Source organism: Rhinoderma darwinii, chromosome 5, assembly GCF_050947455.1.
Source record: "Rhinoderma darwinii isolate aRhiDar2 chromosome 5, aRhiDar2.hap1, whole genome shotgun sequence".
In the NCBI taxonomy this organism is placed as follows: domain Eukaryota; kingdom Metazoa; phylum Chordata; class Amphibia; order Anura; family Rhinodermatidae; genus Rhinoderma; species Rhinoderma darwinii.
Window position 1 is genome coordinate 288097005 of NC_134691.1, and position 19589 is coordinate 288116593.

Genomic DNA, 19589 nt, shown 5'->3' on the forward strand with positions numbered 1-19589 from the left:
CAGGGGGCGGCTCGGCTCCGGGTATTATTATATGCGCTGCTTGTGTCGTACTGGGGCTAGGCCTGAGGAGGAGGAGTAGCAGGGGGTGTGTATCCGTGGGTCTGGGACCACGCAATGCCCGTTACCCGTCAGTGGGCAGCTGCTGGGCACTCTGCTGTGGCATTAGTCCTCTGGCTGCTGTTCTCAGTGCTGCTACTTGTGCATTCACCATTGCTGAGCTCCTCTTCTGCAGGTAGATATAGGACTTTACACTAAGAATCAGGACTAAACACTTGAGCTGTGTCCACAATCCTTAGGTCAGTGCTTTATGGCAACTTGAAAGATGCAGACCTGGCACTGGGACCCTCATTGTGTAATGTAACCCCCCACCCCACACTCACTAGGCAACATTTATCAAAACTGGCGCAAGGAAAAAGTGGAATAGTTGCCCATGACAACCAATCAGGATTGCACTTTCATTTTCCAAAGGACCTGTGCAAAATCTGATTGGTTGCTATTGGCAACTACTCCACTTTTCCTCTGCAGTAGTTCTGATTAATTTCAGGGAGTCACACTCCAAATAATAGTAATTGGCGCGATAGTCTTGGTCATCAGTCACTTGAAGAAGTGGGCATGTGTGCGCTAAAGCTGACCATAGACATGGCTGAATGTGCTAACAAATACTCAGAAGCTGCCCATATACATTCAATAGCTGGTGGCTGACTGATACTTATGTTCCCCAGTTTCATAAACTGCTGAATTGACTGAGCATGCGTATTTATATCAATAGGGAAATAAGGATAAGCGGATGCTCAGGCGCTGTTTATCTTCCCGTGGATCAAAGAATTGGACAGGTTAAAATGCAACTTGTCATGTACTTATTCCCCCAATGAGAGACTTTTGGGGACTTGCAGGTTATTCCTATAGACATTGTATTGGCAGCAAATTCTGATTGCTAAAAAAAAAAGTCTAATGTGTTTGTTGAGGGCACCTGAGGACTGTTGTACTTCTTCTCAAGCACAGTGGGGCAGATTTATCAAAACTGGTGCAAAGAAATAGTGGAGTAGTTGCCCATGGCAACCAATCAGATTGCTGGTTTCATTTTGCAAAGGACCTTTAAAAAACGAAAGGTGGGATCTGATCCACTACTTTTGATCAATTTCCAAATGAAGGGAAATAATATGATCTTCATGCAGCCTCTCAGGCCCATACTATATATTTAGTGGGTCCATGGGGGAGGAGGGCAGAATACTATTTGGTGCCCATACAGCCATTTATACTTATGTGAAATAATTGGGTACCAGGTTTGCACATCATTGCCTATTAAAACATGCAGTTAAATTTTTTGTGAAACTTCATAGCCCCCTGCAGTGACGTATGGGTGGCAGGCCCTTCCGGTCCCCGTATTCGTCTGGGACCTCAACAGCAGTACCACCAGTAAGTCCTATTTTTGAATCTGATTCACAAGTCTCCATACATAGCAGGGGTGGGATTACATTTTTTAACAACAGGATCTCTACTCGGCTTACTAAAGTATGGGGGGGGGGGGGTTGCGGTCCAACAAAGTTTAGGGTACAGAATGATAGAGTATCAGATTCAAGATTAAAGGGGACGTCCGAGACTTTAAGAAATTAAATAGGCTGCTGGATATGTTGTAAAATACAAAACAAACATTACATATGTACATGTTAAATCCCCTGCCACTCCAACACTGAGGCCCTGGTGGTCCCCACCGGTCTTTGGTTACTTTTTCTGCAGCAATGACCAGCAGTTACATCCACGTGACCGTCCTTTACTTTATTTGCAACTGCTGATGGAATAAAGACACAACTAAGTTTTTGTCAGTCTTGTACAGCGGCTATCCTTTGTTGATCTCTGATTTTCTGGGAGATGGTGGAACCTGGAGCCATTTGATGCACAGTAACTTTCATGTATGGTGCTGAGGGCTGCTTCCATTTCATATAACCGCATGCAGTATGCACAAAAGCTCCCTCTAGTGGCGGCTGCAGGTTGCCGGCATTTTGATTTTTTTAAATCTAGGTTTACGCAAGGTGTCTAGAACGCTGTATAAAATAAACGGCGCTCCCGCCATTAAGTTGGATTCACATGGGACGGAAATTCTGCGCATTTTCGCAGTAAAATAGGCATATTTTCATGGTGAATATCCAGAACAGAATGAGCATGCTGGCGTTTTTGAAAATCTGCAGCATTTATGATTTCCATTCGGAAAATATTCAACAGCATGTGGATGAGAATTGTTCAAATCTCATCCACATTGCTGGGATTGTAATCCGCTGCGGATTTTCCGCACTTAAAATCTGCAGCATTTTCATCCCGTCTGAATCCAGCCTTATAAAGATGTTTGAACCTATTTAGGTTAAGAAAAACTAAATGGGGGTCCAGGGCAGAGGTTTACATTCTCTTGTCGCTCCCCCCCCCCCCTCACTGCTGTAACAGTCTCCACTCCTCACCAGATATAAAAAAAAAATGCTGCAGGGGTTCGCATCACTCAGGCTCTGTTCACACTTGTGAAGGTTAACGGTTAAGACCATAGATCAGTGCTTCGTGGGCTGGGTTCACACCGTGCGTTTTTGTTGCATTTTTAATATGTGTTTTTTGTTTTGGTTGATGAACTCCTGTTGAGAGACATGCGAGTTTATCCACCAAAACAAAAAAACGTATGTTAATAACACAGTGTGAACTCAGACTTAAGGTACTATTAGGGGGAGTTCACACAGAGTTTTTTGACGCGGAAACCGCGACCCGAAAAACGCGCCAAAAATGTCAGAAAATGCCTCGAATTGATTTTAATGGAAGACGGAGGCGTTTTTTTCCCGCGAGCGGAAAAACCGGCTCGTGGGATAAAGAAGGGACATGCCCTATCTTCAGGCGTTTACGCCTCTGACCTCCCATTGACATCAATGGGAGGCAGAGAAAGCTCAATGGGCGCGAGAAAGCTCAATGGCCGCGGGCAAAAAATGCAGCGAAAATCGGTGTGCAGGCATAGGAAAATCTGACTCAAAATTCCAAACGGAAATCTGAGGCAGATTTTCCTCCTGCAAAAAACTCTGTGTGAACCCGGCCCTACATGGCCCAACATAAGCCGTGTAAACAAGCGTCAATCAACGAGACAGCTCGTTGATCGGCGCTCGTTACTCCGATCGCTATATTTCCATCATGATTACACAGGGACATGTGCAGACGACAACGAAGATTTTTAAGGGTATGTTCACACGAGGGCGTCCGTAACGGCTGAAATTACGGGGATGTTTCAGCCTGAAAACATCCCCGTAATTTCAGCCGTACCGGCATGTGCAGGCGCTTGAACGCCGCGTCAATTACGGCCGTAATTGGCGCTGCTATTCATTGGAGTGAATGAAGAACGGCTCCAATTACGGCAAAAGAAGTGACAGGTCACTTCTTTGACGCGGGCGTCTAGTTACGCGCCGTCATTTGACAGCGGCGCGTAAATATACGCCTCGTGTGAACAGACAAACGTCTGCCCATTGCTTTCAATGGGCAGATGTTTGTCAGCGCTATTGAGGCGCTATTTTCAGACGTAATTCGGGGCAAAAACGCCCGAATTACGTCCGTAAATAGGCCGTGTGAACATACCCTAATTGTGCATAAAAGAGCAGATCAGCCGATGAATAAGCGTTTGCTCGTTCACCGGATGATCGTTGCCCTTATTATACAGGGCAATGATCGGGAACGAGCGTTCATATGATCGCTTGTTTGCCAGATCATTGGCCCGTGTTTAGTGAGCATGGCCATAAACGCGGTTATAACACAATTTGCCGTGGCTTCGTGATATGCTTTTTGCGGCATCTACAGGTGTGTGGCTAAAAAGCACATTGCAAGACTGGCAATTTGCAGTAAAGCCGCAGCAGTTTGTGTTAAAACTGCATGCGATTTAGCTGCACAGTTCTTGGTTGCGCGGCACACTACCGCCACATGGTCGCTATGTGTACAGGCCCTATTAGGCTTTATTCAGACGAACGGGAAAAACGTCCGTGCAACGCGTGTGATTTGCACGCGCGTTGCACTGACCTATATTAGTCTATCGGGCCGTGCAGACATGTCAGTGATTTTTACTCAGCGTGAGTCCGCTGAAAAAAAGTCACGACATGTCCGTTCTTTCAGCGTTTTGCGCAAATCACGCACCCAATGAAGACAATGAGTGCGTGAAAACAATGCATGTGTGATTCGCGCAACAGCTGTCAAAAGGATGAATGTAAACAGAAAAGCACCACGTGCTTTTCTGTTTACAAACATCCAAACGGAGTGTCTTTGAGATGAGCGAACCCGGACAACCGAACCGAACTTCACCGGGTTCGGCCGAACTCGTTTTGGCCGAACCCGGCAAAAAAATTTCCGGTACGCGACGTCAGGAGATAGTCACTGTCCAGGGTGCTGAAAGAGTTGAACTGTTTCAGCACCCTAGACAGTGACTTCCGATCCCAATAAACATGAACGTGTACAAAAAAAAGAAGTTCTGACTTACCGATAACTCCCGGCTTCTTCCTCCAGTCTGACCTCCCGGGATGACAATTCAGTGCAAGTGACAGCTCCAGCCAATCACAGGCCAAGCACAGGCTGCAGCGGTCACATGGACTGCCGCGTCATCCAGGGAGGTGGGGCCAGATGTCAAGAGAGGCGCGTCACCAAGGCAACGGCCGGGAGGGAAGTTCTCGGTAAGTACGAACTTTTTCTTTTTTTTTTTAACAGGTTGCTCGATATTGTGATCGGCATTCACTGTCGAGGGTGCTGAAAGAGTTAACTGCCGATCAGTTAACTCTTTCAGCACCCTGGACAGTGACTGACGTCGACTAGCCTCATCTCTATGATGGCGGCTGCGCGAAAATCACACAGCCGCGCATCAAACACGGATGACACACGGAGCTGTCTAGTGGTTTTTGCGCGCGCAAAACGCCGCGTTTTTGCGTCCGCAAAAACGTCACGCTCGTGTGACTCCAGCCTCAAACTGTGAGCTGCTATTCAGTTGTTGAGGTGCAGCTGAGGGGGCCAGTAGTGGCAGAAGTGATCATACTGCTCAGGCCTTTCTCTGGTTTAGTAACATATATGACTCCTTTTGATGGGTTCAGGAGACTAATAAAAGTTAAATTGAGATAAATATATAATTTTGGCCTGGACATTGACCAATGGGGAGGCCACATTAGAAGGTTGAGAAGCCCTGGCATAGATGGTTATTATTTTGGATGGTGGGATTGGTCACAGTTGGTTTTCTATGCGATTCTATACCAAACCCTAATAATGAAGCATAATTCATCACTCCAGAGGACGTGTTTCCATAGAGAAATGATGGGACACTTTACACCACTCCAGCTGATTCCTTCCATTGAGCGTGGTAAAGTTCTGATGACTTCATTGCTCAGTCCTTTTCTTTGTGGACTACCTCGGTGTGTCTGAGCTCTTGCTTCTCCTAGATGTTTCCACTTCACAACAACCACACTTAGGGTATGTTCACAAGGCCTATTTTCGGAAGCAGAATGCCTCCAAACATCTTCCCATTGATTTCAATGGGAAAAACGTTGTTCTGTTCCGATGGGCCGTTCCTTTACGCGACCGTTTTGAAAAACGGCCGCGTAAAAAAATGGCCGTGAAAAAGAAGTGCAGGTCACCTCTTGGGACGTTTTTGGAGCCGTTTTTCATAAACTATAGAAAACAGCTCCAAAAATCGCGAACATCGCGAGTGGCTTAAAATACGTCTGAAAATCAGGAGCTGTTTTCCCTTGAAAACAGCTCCGTATTTTCAGAAGTTTTTGAGTTTGTGTGTGAACATACCCTTACAGTTGGTCATGCCAGCTTTACTGGAGCTTAGGGTCTGGTATGTTTTGTAGACCTATATTAGGGCTGGGCGAGTTTGCCCAAAAATATAATCCAGATTTTTTTTCAACACTAGGGGCGATTTTCTATTTGAATCTCGACTTTCTTATTTTTTTCTGTTTATTTAACAGTAAGGCCTTATTTACACGAGCGTATTTAACGTCCGTGATATGCGCGTGGAAATCACGCGCGTCGCACGGACCTATGTAAGTCAATGGGGCCGTTCAGACATTCCGTGGTTTTCACGTAGCGTGTGTCCGCTGCGTAAAACTCACGACATGTCCTATACTTGAGCGCTTTTTGCGCATCGCGCACCCATTGAAGTCAATGGGTGCGTGAAAATCGCGCACAGCACACGGAAGCACTTCCGTGTGTCGCGCGTGATTCACGCTACAGTTAAATAAGTGAAGGGAAAGAAAAAAAAGCAAAACATTCATTGCAGTTTCTAAGCATCGTAACCGCGTGTCATAAGGATGCCATATGCGTGTAAATCACGCAGCTACGCACCAAACACTGATGCCACACGGAACTGCAACAAAGGCGGCGTTTTGCTCGTGCAAAACGCACACGTTCGTGGGAATTTAGCCTAATACTAAGATATTTTAATAAATTATTTTCTTTATAGAAATAACTTTTTAACATATATTGCTATAATAATTGTATGTAACTTCAGAACTTTTAACCTCTGCAAATACTTTTTTTTATCATAAATACAATTGGAAAAATATCTAATTGATTATAACTTCTGTGTTCCCCAGCAGGGAACAGGTTAACAGAATCTATAATCAATTTACATTGCGTGCACTAACATCCCTCTCTGCCCATCACCACTTCAGCCGGGCGAGATTACAACATAGTGTCTGAAGTCTGTGCAGGACCAGCCCCATCATGGGGTTTTAATGAATGACATTAAGGCCCGATTCACACAACCGTGATGGCCCGATCACGCTACATGTGAACAGGACTCCTGTTCACGACAGTGAAAAAAAAAATGGTAATTAAAAAATGATCAATTGTGAGTTTTTTTATGAACGTTTTGAATCCGTGTGTCTCCAAATTCTCCTGAGGGCCTGTTCACATCACCATTCGCACAACGACGGAATCAATAGCGGAGTCGACTGCGCTATTGATTCCGTCGGAAAACTGGAAACCTGCCGGAATGGTGACGAAAGGAAACCATTAGCGATGTTTCCGTCACTATTGATATCAATGGTGACTGAAACGGAAGCTGTGGTTTCACTTTCACTTTCCGTTGCGGGGTTCACCCGTCGGAAACCTCAGACGGAACCCCGGAACGGAAAGCCAACGCTGATGTGAACAGGCTCTAAGGCTACATTCACACGACAGTGAAAAAAAATGTCCATTAAAAACTGATCAACTGTCAGTTTTTCATGGCCATTTTGCATCAGTGTCTCCAAATTTTCATCCATTTCCAGTCCGTCTGTCCATTTTTAATGGCCGTTTGACATCCGTTTTGCATCAGTTTTTCATGGCCATTAAAAAACGGATGAATTTAATTGGTCAGGCTTTTTTTGTCCCAGCCCCCTGAAAACACCCAAAGGAAGGTCACATGTTCAACTAGACACGATTTACAGCCTCCCTGTATATGATGCCACACACCTCCCTGTATATGATGCCACACACCCTCCCTGCATATGATGTCACAGCCCTCCTGTATATCCCACACACCTCCCTGTATATGATGCCACACACGTAACTGTATATGATGCCACACACCTAACTGTATATGATGCCACACAGACCCCCTGTTTATAATGCCACACAGCCCGACATGAATCCCCTACATACTCACTGATGCAGCGCTGTCTTCTTCAGGTAAGGTCTCTCGTCTTTACGGGACCTGCAGCGACGCGATGACACTCACAGATGCAGCTCGTCTTCACGCATGGTCTCTCGTCTTCACGGGATCTGCGAAGGCCATGCGATGATCCGTTTTTAATGGTTGTTACATGTATTGACAGCCATTAAAAACGGATCAATTGCATTCTATGGGGGCCGTCAGGCCATGAAAACGGCCAAAAATAGGACATGTCCTATTTTTTGACGCCCATTATTCACAGGCCATTAAAAAAATGGCCGTGTGAATACACCCATAGAACATCATTGTTCTGAAAACGGACGTTTTTCACTGTCGTGTGAATAACGCCTAATCCATTTCCAGTCCGTCTGTCCGTTTTTAATGGCCATTTGTCATCCATTTGCCATCAATTTTTCATTGGCGTGAGAAAAAAAAAAAAAAAAAGGATGGATTACATTTGTCAGTTTTTTTTTGTCCCAATCCCCTAAAAATACTGCAGTGCCCATGTAGATAGTGCCGCAATGTCCCTGTAGATAGTGCCACAGTGCTCACATAGTAACTAACAACTAAATGCCAACAGGCAAGATCGCCCTATTTCCAAACTACCAGTAAAGTTATAAATCTTTATTATGCTATATTTAGCGAAACAGACAGACCAAACAAATATGATTAAAATGACCAATGCTTGGAACTGGCCAGAGAACGTAGATGATTACTGCACAATGCACGTGTATAGGACATCTATTGACCAAGGCGTCCAAGCTAAGCACAGAGACTGCTAGTTGTAGCAGCAACTTCATAGAAAGACTACCAGTGTACCCAGTAACCAAGCATGTACTCAAATCAGAGGTGCCCCCCGGACATGTTTCGCTACAGATGTAGCGTCCTCAAGGGTTATCGAGGCTAATGACGGCGCGCCGGAAAATTCTCTCTGTTAAGGAAGTTTCCAATGACGTACTGGGAGGTGTGGAACTATACTAGACCAATCAGATCAGGCTAGGCAGGACCAGCCCTCTTCCATTGAAAATGACAGAAAAGCCCACCAATGAGATGACAGCGAGGTCAGCCTATCAGAAGAGAAGGTACGCGCATGCGCATATGTACTTTTAAGAACATAGAAAGTAAATCCACGGTCTCACAAGAGCCGCCGGAAAGGTAAGTAATGCGCATGCTCGGGGACTTAGTTTAAATTAGGATAACCATGTCAGAATTTTTACGGAAATATATGGGCTTATTGGAACTGCAAGGCAAGGAGGTACTGCGCATACTCGGGGACTTAATCAAACATAAGACCAACAGGTTGGTCTGTGTGTGTCCGTAGTAACTTCCCTGGTCCACATGACAGTGGAACGAAAGAAGGGACGCACCACGTGTATATATATATATATGGACTTGGTCTAGATTGTGACAAGGATGTCAAAGTTTGTAATGTAATGACCTACCCAGTTCATATAACAATGGAAAAAGGGATACATTGCAATATAACAATTTATCCCAAAGTTAGAAAATATGCCTTAATAATAAACAAAAATTAGGAAATAACAAAGTAATAGATATGAAATAAAAAAAGGAAGAGAGAGAGAGAAAAAATGGGGCCATCACAAATAAGTGATTGGCTTGTTCTGTAAGCCTTACTAGCCATAATATTTATAGAAATAAATGTAAACGAAGTATAAGTTATTGTCCAATCCGAACAAACGTAAAGGCTGTACAATACAGTAACAGTTTGAAGTAAAATATCTAAAGAAAAGCCGCAAAAGTAAATCCCTCATTCAAACCCAAAGGGTTCAGAGAGCTCAAGCGATGAATCCATTGTGCTTCTTCCTGCAGGAGTTTGCGGTCCAAATTTCCAGCCCTAGGGCCCAATTTAACCTGGGCAACCCCCCAAAACTGAAGTAATTTGGTATTGCCTCCATGTAATTGATGCATATGTCTGGACAGAGTGGTGTCTTCTTTATTATTAATCGTACTAAGGTGCTTGGAAATTCTCCTCCTTAATTCTTGAGTAGTCTTGCCCACATAAAATTTCAGATATGGGCATTTGGTCACATAGTGCCACAGTGCCCACATATAGTGACATATTGCCACAGTGACCACATATAGTGACAGTTCCCACATATAGTGACAGTGCCCACATATTGTCACCCCCCAATATTGTGCCACAGTGCCCATGTAGATAGTGCCACACCCCTTGCAGATAGCACCCCCTTGCATATAGCAACCCCATCCCCATGTAGATTGTACCCCACACCCCTTGTAGATCTCAGCACCACCCCCTCCATTGTAGATAGCACGCCCACATGTAGATTGCACCCCCACCCCACTTGTGGATCACACCCCCTCATGTAGATCGCATCCTCACCCCTTTGTAGATCGCACCCCCACATGTAGATCGCACCTCACCCCCTTGTATATCGCAGCACCACCCAACAAGGGGGGGCGATCTGCAAGGGGAATTCTATCTACAGCGGGGCGGTATCTACAGGGCAGTGTGGCTATGTACTAGGAGTCTCTGCTTCCCACAGAACTGTTGTTCCGTACTGTATCATTTTGTTCAGTAAAGAACAGCAGTTCCATGGGGAAGCCGGGACAGAACGGGGCGCAGCTTGTCAGACAGGGGGGAGCTTCCTCCAGCAGCACGGCGCGATGGCGCCACTAAAGAATCGATTCAACTATTCAATAATATTCTGTTAAAAACAGAATCGTGAGAGCCCTTGAGGGAGAATTAATCAAATTAATTTGATTAATCGCCAAGCCCTAACCTATATATACATAATTAAAGTGGACCTGTCACCAGGTCCTAACATCCAATTGACATATATTATTTTTAGATCTCTCCCTGCCTGTTTCCATTGCCGTCTTCTCTTTTATTCTGTTTCCCCCCGTTCCTGAGTAATAGTCCCCTGTTGTTTTGGCGCCCAATATTTTAATTCACTGTAGTTAGCCAATGGGGCGTGAACTACAGTGAATCTCTCTGGGTGGCGCCATCTTCACTGCCTTGTGACGCTGTCCAATCAGCGCGAGGCAGCCTATGACAAATGTGCTTGGTCTCGCGAGATCACGCTGTGCAACGTTTGTCATAAGTTGCCTCTCGCTGATTAGACAGTGTCAGAGGCAGTGAAGATGGCTCCACCCGGGAGATTCACTGTAGTTCACGCCCCGTTGGCTAACTACAGTGAATTACCATATCGGGGGACAATTACTCAGGAGGGGGTGGGGCAGGACAAAAAACATTTGCAGATAACAATTTCAATTCATGATCTTCGGATTATACAGTTCAACAATTAATAGTGGAATCTCTCACAGTTTTTTCTGAACCCTACTGAAACTTGCAAAGCTGATAAAGTAAGACAGGAATGCATATAAAAGTAAACAGGGCAGCAGAAAAGAAACAGCTTCATGCAGCTCTATATCCATGTCTTAGATCCTGTGAATAATTTATATCTGGCTGATAAGAAGTAAAAATACATTACATACAAGAAATAAAACAAGCAGCGGAATTCAAGGCCTCGCTGTGAAGATTTACACCAGAGTTTGGACCTGAATTTTCTGCCTTTCTCCTGAGTTGCTTGTATTGATCAATAATACAACCTGTGGGCCAGCATCCTCCGTTGAGCCTAAGGCTATGTTCACACGCAGAGTCAAAAACGTCTCAAAATACGGAGCTGTTTTCAAGAGAAAACAGCTCCTGATTTTCAGACGTTTTTTGTGCCACTCGCGATTTTCGCTGCGTTTTTTACGGCCGTTTTTGGAGTCTATGAAAAATGGCTCCAAAAACGTCCTAAGTGTCCTGCACTTCTTTTTTGCGGGTGTTTTTTTTTACGAGTAAAAAAACGCAGCGAAAAACGATCCGTCGGAACAGAACGCCATTTTCCCATTGAAATCAATGGGCAGATGTTTGGAGGCGTTGTGCTTCCGATTTTTCGGCCGTTTTTCGGCCGTTTACGGCCCGAAAAACGTCCGAAAATAGGCCATGTGAACATACCCTAAGGGTATGTCCACACAGCGTAAATACTTCCGATTTTCCGCAAAGCATTTCATTGCAGAATGTCTCTCCTCACAGTTTTTTCTGAACCCTACTGAAACTTGCAAAGCTGATAAAAATAAAAAAATACTTCCAATCCACGCTGGGGACTATGGGCCATCTACTGTTTCGACCATGCAGAAGTTTTAGTTTGGAGACTGAGATTGTGGTAGACACAAAAAAGATTTTAAGGGGGGATTTATTCTCAACTTTACTACACTTTTCTGGTGTAAAAAAGTTGAACAGTTTGGCGCACACCATATTTGAACTAAAATCTACAACTTTTCTCTCCTCTTCACATTATAGCGGAAAAAAATCTGTGCGGAAATCAGGGCATGCTGTGGATTTTCAAATATGCAGCATGCCCGTTTTGTGATGAATTTTCACCATGGCAAAGCAAATATTCTGCCAGGGATCTATATGCGGAGCAAATTGAGTTACAGTGACAATTGTTAAGTGACATGATGTCATTGCGGAGGACGTTTTACGTTGTCAGTGATCTGCACTGGTGCTTATATGTATATATGTTCACCTACAGCTATCAGCCCTTAGGCAGAATGTCTGGTATATATTCTCAATTAATATACAGAAGGGAGAACATAAGATGGCAGGAAGCCATAAAAGCGACCGTGTTTGGTGTTATTTTAATGGTCTGCCTGCTCAATTGAGTAAGACAGGAATGCATATAAAAGTAAACAGGGCAGCAGAAAAGAAACAGCTTCATGCAGCTCTATATCCATGTCTTAGATCCTGTGAATAATTTATATCTGGCTGATAAGAAGTAAAAATACATTACATACAAGAAATAAAACAAGCAGCGGAATTCAAGGCCTCGCTGGGAAGATTTACACCAGAGTTTGGACCTGAATTTTCTGCCTTTCTCCTGAGTTGCTTGTATTGATCAATAATACAACCTGTGGGCCAGCATCCTCCGTTGAGCCTAAGGGTATGTCCACCCTTAGGGCACGTTCAGACATGGCAGAATTTTTCCTCTGCAAATGTTGCAGCAGATTTGGGGCAATTACGCAACGAATCTGCAGCAACATTTGCATATTTGACAGGTAAGGGCATGCCCCCACGTGGCGGATTTCCTCCGCAACTGTCCGCATCAATGCCGCACCTAATCCGGGTTGCGGATTACGGCTGCGGATCTGCCCAAAATGTGCAGTAAATTGATGCGGACTAGCTGCTGCGAACTGCGGTAAAAGTGCTTCCCTTCTCTCTATCAGTGCAGGATAGAGAGAAGGGACAGCACTTTCCCTAGTGAAAGTAAACGAATTTCATACTTACCGGCCGTTGTCTTGGTGACGCATCCCTCTTTCGGCATCCAGCCCTACCTCCCTGGATGACGCGGCAGTCCATGTGACCGCTGCAGCCTGTGATTGGCTGCAGCCGTCACTTAGACTGAAACGTCATCCTGGGAGGCCGGACTGGAGACAGAAACAGGGAGTTCTCGGTAAGTATGAACTTCTATTTTTTTACAGGTTGCTGTATATTGGGATCGGTAGTCACTGTCCAGGGGGCAGAAACAGTTACTGCCGATCGCTTAACTCTTTCAGCACCCTGGACAGTGACTATTTACTGACGTCTCCTAGCAACGCTCCCGTAATTCCGGGAGCCCCATTGACTTCCTCAGTCTGGCTGTAGACCTAGAAATACATAGGTCCAGCCAGAATGAAGAAATGTCATGTCAAAAAAGCAAGACGCATCCGCAGCACATAACATGTGCATGACAGCTGCGGACTTCATTGTGGAATTTAGAATCTCCATTGAAGTCAATGGAGAAATTCCGCCATGAGTCCGCAACCAGTCCGCCACTGCTCCGCAACAGACAGAGCATGCTGCGGACACCAAATTCCGCTCCGCAGCCTATGCTCCGCAGCGGAATTTTACGCATCGTCTAAACTAACACTTCTAAATTTAAGTGGAAGTCAATGGAGAAACGGCTCCGCTGCGGATTAACGCTGCGGAGTGTCCGCAGCGGAATTCAAGTGAAATTCCGCCACGTGTGAACCCAGCCTAATTCAGACGTTGCAGATATCACAGCGGACTTGCCACAGATTTCAGTTTTTGCATTGCAAAGGCTGAAATCTGCAGTGAAATTCCGCTTCTCCGCAACGTCATGAGCATGCTGCGGAGGGAAAATTCTGCACCGCAGCCTAATTTTCGCACAGTTATTTTCTGCAACGTCTGAACTATCTTTCCTAAAAATGTATAGAAACAAATGTAAAAAACGGCTGCTGCAGAATTCCACTGCGGACTGTCCGCAGCGGAATTCAACAGCAATTCCGCCACTTGTGAATGTGCCCTTAGCGTAAATACTTCTGATTTTCCGCAAAGCATTTAATTGCAGAAAATCTGCACTGTAAGGGCATGCCCAGGCGTGGCGGATTTCTTCCGTCACTGTCCGCATCAATGCGGACTAAAATGCTTTGCCTAAAATGGGCATTAAATTGATGCAGATTTTCAGCGCAGATTTTACACTTTGCAAAGCAAAAGGGTGAGATCTGCGTCAAAATCGCAACAAAATCTGCGAAAAATCCGCAACGTGTGAACTCAGCCTAATAGCAGAGGGGATGGGTTTTGAACAAATCTTTTACACAAGCTGTGTAAAAATTCTGCAGAAAAAACTTTCATAAATTGACCAGCGGTGCGTTTTTTTAAAATCTACTGTATGTCAATTTATCATGCGGAATCGCTGGCTTTCTGTTGCGGGTTTTCCCAATTGAATTCAATGGGGAGGTAATTCCAGCAACAAATAACAGATGTTGTGATTTTTGCTGCAGAAAAGCTGCAATTTTGCCACAATTTTTTTTTAATACTTACCCACATCTCTCTGCTTCTGCATCCAGAGATGACCTTTCATCCCATGTGACAGCTTGAGACAATCACAGGCTGCATTGGTCACATGGGATTAAACATCAAACGGCAGGACATCAGGGGGACGCGTCGCCATGACTATGGGTAAGTATAGGATTTTTTTTTTTTTTACCTGCTGTTTGGTGCATTTTTTTGGGCCAGAATTCCCTGCGGGGACCAGGGCGGATATGCTGTGTACGTTTACGCAGTGTATCAGCCCTGTCTGAACATAGCCTTAGGGTGCCCATATACATAGCGTCCATGTGCCAGAAGTGTGCTGCTCAAGCAAAAACTGTGTCAAAACCACACTTCTTTTCAGTGCAAATTATGTAATCGTTGACCACACAGCTTGTATAGGTAAAGCACATGGTTTCAATGTGATTCCCATGTACAAGCCATTCGGCAGAATACAGAATTCACATGAGCGTGTCCGTTTTGCGCGCGCAAAAAACGCTGAGTTCTGCGCGCGCAAAAGGTGCGTGTGTCATCAGCATATGGTGCGTGGGTGCGTGATTTTCGCTTAGCCGGCATCATGATGACACTCTGATTTTATGTTTACTACCAGAAAAGCACGTGGTGCTTTTCTGTTTTCATTCATTCTTTTTACTACTGTAGCGCACATCACGCGCGGCACCCGGAAGTGCTTCCGTGTGCCGAGCGCGATTTGCACACACCCATTGACTTCAATGGGTGCGTGCAGTGCGAAACAAATATACGACATGTCATGAGTTTCACGCAGCGCACATACGCTGCGTGAAATTCACTGACAGTCTGAACGGCCCCATTCAGTAACACAGGTCCATGTCCATGTATTATACATTCGTCTGAATAAGCCCTAAAACCGTGTGAGGATTTGCCATGTTTTTCTTGGCTGCGCGGCACACTACCAGTAAACAGCCGCTATATATATGGTCCAAGTCACATTTTTGGTCCCTGTGATATTAGCCCGTTAGTTTACAATAGACGCTGCTTTTTATTTGTTCACAGCTATCAGCAGAATCAGACACACTGACAACATGACAACATGATCCTATACTGTGACAGGTTACTGAAATGATCAGTCCTCTGTCACTAAAAACTCCTGAACACAGTGCTTATATTAGCGGTTGCTATCACTAATGGCGTCACATGGATTCCGTGTGTAAACGGGGCGATCTGTGTCTTCTCAGCATGTCTGTGTATACAGATCACTGGTAACAGTAGTCATTGTTGTCAGGGATCTGTATATGGGGAGACAGCAGGGAACACAAAGATTATGTGCCCCAATAGTGTAAATTAAATAAATTAAAATGAATAAAAAGAGAAATAATAATAGTAAATAGTAAAAAATAAATGAAAATAAAAAAGCAACCTTAAACAAACACACACACACCTCTGAGACTCCATCTGCACCAGTATTGGGGTATGTTCACGCAGGGCGGATGTGCTGCATAAAAGAACACAGCATATCCGCCGTGGTTGCCGCAGACAATCTAGGCCGTAAAACTGCACCAAATCGTGTTTTTTGGCTGGAATGTCCACTGTGGAAAACTGCATGTAAAAAAAAAAAGTTTCATACTTACCCGTAGGCATGGCGCCATCCTGCAGCCCGACCTACAGGCGGTAGGTAGCCTGTGATTGGCTGCAAGAGTCAAATGAAATGAAACGTCATCCCAGGAGGCCGGCCTGGACGAAGAAATACAGAATTCTGGGTAAGCAGCTTTTCCACCGCAAAAATCGCAACATCTGCTATTTTTTGCGGGTTTTACCTCCCCATTAATATTCAATGGTGAAAACCTGCACCAAAAAAGCACCGATTACGCAAATACAATTGTCATGCTGCGGATTGAAGAACCGCACCTCAGGTAAATTTCTGAGCGTTTATTCCACTTAACATTTACGCAGCGTGTGGATGAGATTTGTTCAAATCTCATCCACTCTGCTGCTACTGTATTATGCTGCGAACAAAATCTGTTGTGGAAAATCTGCAGTGTGAACGCGGCCCTAGACATCCTGTGTTACACAGACGCATTTTACATGGGTAGCAGGTGCTTGGGCATTAATACGTTCCAGTCACACAGAATAAACATTACCCCAAACATACAATACATACCCAAGGCCACAAATTTTGGCATGAATCTCTCGTGTACCTGGATAATTATTATCATATTCAGATGCTGTGTCTCAAGCTAAGGGAGGGAAATACATGTAAAACCAAAATAGTGTCTTTGTACACCATGTACACATACAGTATTTGGCATCATTTTTGGGGAAAATATTATTTAATAATCAAATCACCCTAAAACAGACCATACATTTTTTTTGTAAAGTTTTCGACCACTTTTGCCTAAATAAAACTTACATAATTAAAGCGTACTTAACTTTTCAGAATAAGCTTTCACATGTGTGTTTACATGTGGAATAACACTATTTCTGGCCATTATATGACTGGTATTCTGCATTTTTAGCAGTTTTCCCCTCTGCAGGCTCTGTCTCTAATTCTCAGTTGTCTCTGTGCTAGTGGGTGGAGCCTAACTGCTCTAATGTCTTTTATACACTGCACACAGAGAAGAGGGGAATCCTGTTCTCCTATCTCTATCTATCACATATATAGAAGTTGCAGCAGCATGGAGGACATTATACAGCATGAGTAGGGTAGCTGACAATCCAGCACTGGGGTGACATAGAAATCTTACCAGCAGCGACGGCACGTCTTTGTGTTTCTTACTCTGCTCCTGCTCCCCCTCCCCTTTCCATAGACTTGTATAGGCAGCGTGTCTGTGTCTTTCTCACTCTGCTATGGGACTTTTTTGTTTCTGGCCTATTTAACATGTAGGGCAACTTGCCAATCACAATGATGCTGCTTTTTTCATTTTTTTGTCCTTTATTTTTAATATATTTTTTCATGTTTGCCTCGGCTGGTGTCCGAACACTGAGTTCCACGCATGCGCCAATTGTATGGGACATGCGCAGTGCGGACCTTGTAGACGCCGGCCGCAGCCATGCCGACGTCTGTGTGTGTCTGTCGACGCCTATCTTGGGCCACTCCTGAATAAGGCCTTATTTACACGAACGTGTTTCACGTCCGTGATACGCGCGTGAAAATCACGCGCGTCGCACGAACCTATGTAAGTCAATGGGGCCATTCAGACATTCCGTGTTTTTCACGCAGCGTGTGTGTCCGCTGCGTGAAACTCACTGCATGTCCTATACTTTAGCGTTTTTTGCGCATCACGCACCCATTGAAGTCAATGGGTGCGTGAAAATCATGCGCAGCACACGGACGCACTTCCGTGTGCTGCGCATGATTCGCGCAACATTCAAGAAATGAAGGGAAAAATAAAACCACCTCCTTCATTTCATTTTCTAAACATCAAAACCGCGTGTCATAAGGATGCCATATGCACGAAAATCACGCAGCCACGCACCAAACACTAATGACACACGGAACTGCAACGCGCAAAAAATGCAGCGTTTTTTGCGCACGCAAAACGCAAACGTTCGTGTAAATAAGGCCTAAAGCAGGTGTATCAAATATATGATCATTTACTAACTATAAAAATAGGTTTTTTTTGATCCTTGCATTCTATTTCCCCTGAGGAAGCTGCATTGTAAAGCAGCGATACGCGTGGGGTAGTTCCCTTACTACAGCTTCAAATTTTTGGTTTTCTATCTATTTTCTGGAGCCTGCTTATAATTTATTCTCCAGCTATATCCTTTGTGTAGCTACAATTCTAGTCCTTGTGATTATTGTATTTTGTGGAGTAGAGGCTTTATATTTACCCAGTATTAACCAACTATTAATATATTATTGTCCTATTGAGACAAGTATATTGACTGTAGTTTTGCCCTGTTTATCTACACATGGGCTTCTGTTCATACATGTTTTAAAATGTTTTTATTTGTGTGTCATATATATATGTTTTGGATCAATAAAAGTTTATTCACTTTTCATACTATTTGTATTGGGTGTGCGCTATTTTGATCGTGCTATCTTTTCTTGCTTTCATTCATTTTCTCACTCTGCTACTTGATCCCTCCCCCTTCACTTCTCCATAGACTTATGGGCCATCAGTAAAGAGTCACACCCCTACTTACTGCAGTCTGTCTCTCCTGCTCTGGAACTAGGGATGTATACTTGCCAACTGTCCTGAACTTCCTGGAACTGCCCCGAATTTACAGAGACAGTCCCTGCAAATTGCAGCGGAATCACCGGCCAGTGTATTTCCGACGCCTGGCCGTGGATTCCGCTACAGGAGGTGCCATTGATGTCACTGCCCTTATATGGACAGCGAAGTCCGGGCTCTCTCTATGAGCGGAATTCCCAGCCAGGGCATCAGCAGCGCTTTGACCGGGGATTCCGGGGCTCCAGGAGGAGCCCATCACTTCACTGTCCATATAAGGGCAGTGACATCAGGGGTACCTCCTGCAGTGGAATCACCGGCAGGAGTATTGCCGACGCCTGGCCGGGGATTCCACTCATGGAGGGAGCCACACACGATGTCCCTGTCCATATATGGACAATTAAGTCCGGGGATTCCGCTGTCCATATAAGGGCAGTGATGTCAGGGGCACCTCCTGCAGAGGAATCCCCAGTCAATAAATTGGCGACGCCTGGCCGGGGATTCCGCTCATAGAGGAAGCCACAGTGGCTCAATCTAGGGGGGGGGGGGTGGAGTATCTACAGGGGAAGTATGTGGCACTATCTACAGGGGAAGTATATGGCACTATCTACAGGAGAAGTGTGTGGCACTATCTACAGGGGAAGTATGTGGCACTATCTACAGGGGGAGTATGTGGCACTATCTACAGGGGGAGTATGTGGCACTATCTACAGGGGGAGTATGTGGCACTATCTACAGGGGGAGTATGTGGCACTATCTACAGGGGGAGTATGAGGCACTATCTACAGAGCGGCTGTCTGTGGCGTCATCTTCTGGGGGTGTATGTGGCGTCATCTATAGGGGGCTGTGTGGCATCATCTACAGGGGGCTGTGTGACATCATATACAGGGGGGTGTGTGGCATCATCTATATGGAGTGTGTGGCATCAGCTACAGGGGGTCTGTATGGCATCAACTAC

At 44.9% G+C, this 19589-nt stretch overlaps 1 protein-coding gene across 1 annotated transcript in view; it reads left to right on the forward strand.

The window, feature by feature from the left end:
* Positions 1-19589, forward strand: part of JAZF1 (JAZF zinc finger 1) — a 256693-nt gene that overhangs the window by 1067 nt on the left and 236037 nt on the right. The window lies entirely within an intron of this gene.